Source organism: Physeter macrocephalus, chromosome 19 (assembly GCF_002837175.3).
Source record: "Physeter macrocephalus isolate SW-GA chromosome 19, ASM283717v5, whole genome shotgun sequence".
NCBI lineage: Eukaryota > Metazoa > Chordata > Mammalia > Artiodactyla > Physeteridae > Physeter > Physeter macrocephalus.
The window spans coordinates 44,995,038-44,998,302 of NC_041232.1; the positions used below are offsets into that span (position 1 = coordinate 44,995,038).

The window sequence follows — 3,265 nt, forward strand, 5'->3', positions numbered from 1 at the left end:
GGCAGTGGAATCTCAGATGACAGGGCTGTGGCTCAAAATCTGGACCCTTGGTGCCCAGCCCAGTGCTTAGCACTTGTAGGTGTATAACATGTGTTTGATGAATAATTAAACTACAAGGAGATTTTAAAATATTTTAGACATCTTAGCTATTTGTCTCAGGCTTTCCTAAGAGTCATTTTCTCTTAGTGGTTTCCATGCAAACTTAACAGAAATTGGATTATTATAATAATTTTATCCTTCAGTTATCCAAAATTTAACCCTGTTTTGGGGATCAGAAATAAATATTAAGTAGTGTTTTAGGTCACATTTGGGATTAATAGAGAGTTGATTTGCAGCCCAAATTTTTTATTGGGAAATACCACTGTTTGTATAACTGATAACTGATCAGGCCACTTTTTTTTTTTTTTTTTTTTGTGGTACACGGGGCTCTCACTGTTGTGGCCTCTCCGGTTGCTGAGCACAGCCTCCGGATGCGCAGGCTCAGCGGCCATGGCTCACGGGCCCAGCCGCTCCGCGGCATGTGGGATCTTCCTGGACTGGGGCACGAACCCGTGTCCCCTGCATTGGCAGGCGGACTCTCAACCACTGCACCACCAGGGAAGCCCACGCCACTTTTGTTTATTCATTTTCTTAAAAGATGTTGTTTTACAGGATCTCTAATCCTGAAACTTCATACCCACCACTCACTAAATTCATTTCTTCTAGGTTGTCTATTTTATTGGTGTATAATTGCTGATAGTAATCTCTTATGATCCTTTGTATTTCTGTGCTGTCAGTTGTAACTTCTCTTTCATTTCTGATTTCATTTATTTGGGTCTTCTTTCTTACTTTCTTTTCTTTTTTTTCTAGTTTCTATTTCATTTGTTTTCATTCTGATCTTTATTATTTCTTTCCTTCTAATAACTTTAGGTTTTGTTTGTTCTTCTTTTCCTAGTTCCTTTGGGTGTAAGGTTAAATGGTCTATTTGAGATTTTTCTTGTTTCCTGAGGTAGGATTGTATTGCTATAAACTTCCTCTTAAAACTGCTTTTGCTGTATCCCATAGATTTTGGTTCATTGTCTTTTTGTTTTCATTTGTATCCACATATCTTAAAAAATTGTTTTAAATTATAATTATTTTTTATTTATTTTTGGCTGCACTGGGTTTTTGCTGCTGCACACGGGCTTTCACTAGTTGCAGAGAGCGGGGTCTACTCTTTTTTTTTTTTTTTTTTTTTTTTTTTGGTACGTGGGCCATTTATTTTTGGCTGCACTGGGTTTTTGCTGCTGCACACGGGCTTTCACTAGTTGCAGAGAGCGGGGTCTACTCTTTTTTTTTTTTTTTTTTTTTTTTGTGGTACGTGGGCCTCTCACCGCTGCGGCCTCTCCCGTCGTGGAGCACAGGCTCTGGACGTGCAGGCCCAGCGGCCATGGCTCACGGGCCCAGCTGCTCCACGGCACGCGGGATCACCCTGGACCAGGGCACGAACCCGTATCCCCTGCATCAGCAGGTGGACTCCCAACCACTGCGCCACCAGGAAGCCCAGGTCTGCTCTTCATTGCAGTGCACGCGCTTCTCATTGCAGTGGCTTCTCTTGTTGGGGAGCACGGGCTCAGTAGTTGTGGCTTGTGGGCTCTAGGGTGTAGGCCCGGTAGTTGTGGTGCATGGGCTTAGTTGCTCTGCGGCATGTGGGACCTTCACGGACCAGACATTGAACCCATGTCTCTTGCATTGGCAGGCAGATTCTTAACCACTGTGCCACCAGGGAAGTCCCAGTGTCCAGGTACTTTTTAATTTCCTCTTTGATTTTTCCAGTGACTCATTAGTTGTTTAGTATCATATTGTTTAGCCTCCACATGTTTGTGTATTTTGCAGTTTGTTTCTTGTTGTTAATTTCTAGCCTCATACTGCTGTGGTCAGGAAAGATACTTGTTATGATTTCAGTCCTCTTAAATTATTATTTATTTTTGGATCAAATTATTTAATTGGGTTCTTTGTAAGAAGTTTAGAACACTACTTTGTGAGGATAAATTCCGTTTGTAAGAGCAAACACAGAGCGGAGGTAGCCCTGGAGTTGAGGAACAGCTTTGATTCTTCACAGAATTTGTGAGTCCACAGCTTTCTGATCAACCTTCTGCTGCTCTGTAATCTCATATTTCTCTCTCTCTCTGTTGAAGATCTCACCTTCCTGGTGCCTGGGCTTACGCAGTTTCTTCTTGAAGTAAGCATCAGTGAGATGTTCTGGGATTTTCACACCACTGATATCAATTTTGGTGGAAGTGGCAATGACAAATTTCTGGTGTGTTCTCCGCAGAGGAACTCGATTGAGGGACAGAGGCCCAGTCACAAGTAGCAGCCACTGCTCAGCTGCTTCAGGGAAATGACCCTCTTGCCTCTGTGGCGCCCAGTGAGGATAATCAGAATGGTCCCAGGAGTGATGCTCGCTTGCAGTTTTCTCATACACTTACTGAAGGGTTTTTTGCCGTGACTCAACAGCTTTTGAGGCACATCTTCAGTAGGATAATACCTAGGCATTTTGTGAAGTTTAACCATCCGGGTACCACCATTCTTGTCACCACCAACTGGTTTTGTGACAGTAGCAAGAACCTTCACCTTCTTTTTCTTTTCAGCCTTGGATTTGGCTGCTGAATACTTCCTCTTGTACAAGGCCTTTCTGGAATACATAGCTGATTGGGAATATCTGCCAATTCCTCTGACCAGTACAGGGTTTCGGCTGCAGTGGGGCTTCCCCTTCTTAACCTGCTTCACCTTTTTAACCTTGCCACCAGCATCAGCCTTCTTGGCTTCAGGTTTTTTCTCCTTAGTATCTGGCTTCTCAGCCTTTTCACCCGCCATCTTGCAAGATGGGAAAAAGGCTCTTAAATTATTGAGACTTGTTTTGTGGCCTAGTATGTGATCTATCCTGGAGAATGTTCCATGTGCAATTGAAAAGAATGTGTATTCTGCTTGGGTAGGATGTTAGCTGGACTTTCCTCTGCCCAGATCTGTGAACCTCTAAGGGAGGGCACCTGGTCTTCTGTGAGTTGGAATTCTACTGTGTCTTTTTCTTGGCTTTTCCTTTCTCCACCAGAAATGCTGTGTCTGGTTTCCTCAGAGACCTCCAGATAAGCCCACCTTTGTTGCTGAGTGAATGTTAAGACTGGGACTCAGAAGGTGAAGTGCCAGGGGCAGAGGGGTCAAGCTGAAAGCGAGGGTTGAGGGAGGGTGATGAGAGGATGGAGAAGCTGGTGAGAGGAAGGGGGAAAAAGATGCCATGGTTGGGAAT

The 3,265-nt window shown here is 43.9% G+C and overlaps 1 pseudogene; it reads right to left on the minus strand.

Moving 5' to 3' along the window:
* Positions 1–1,960: 1,960 nt before the first annotated feature.
* On the minus strand, positions 1,961–2,851 carry LOC102977682 (60S ribosomal protein L6-like; annotated as a pseudogene).
* Between the last annotated feature and the right edge of the window lie 414 nt (positions 2,852–3,265).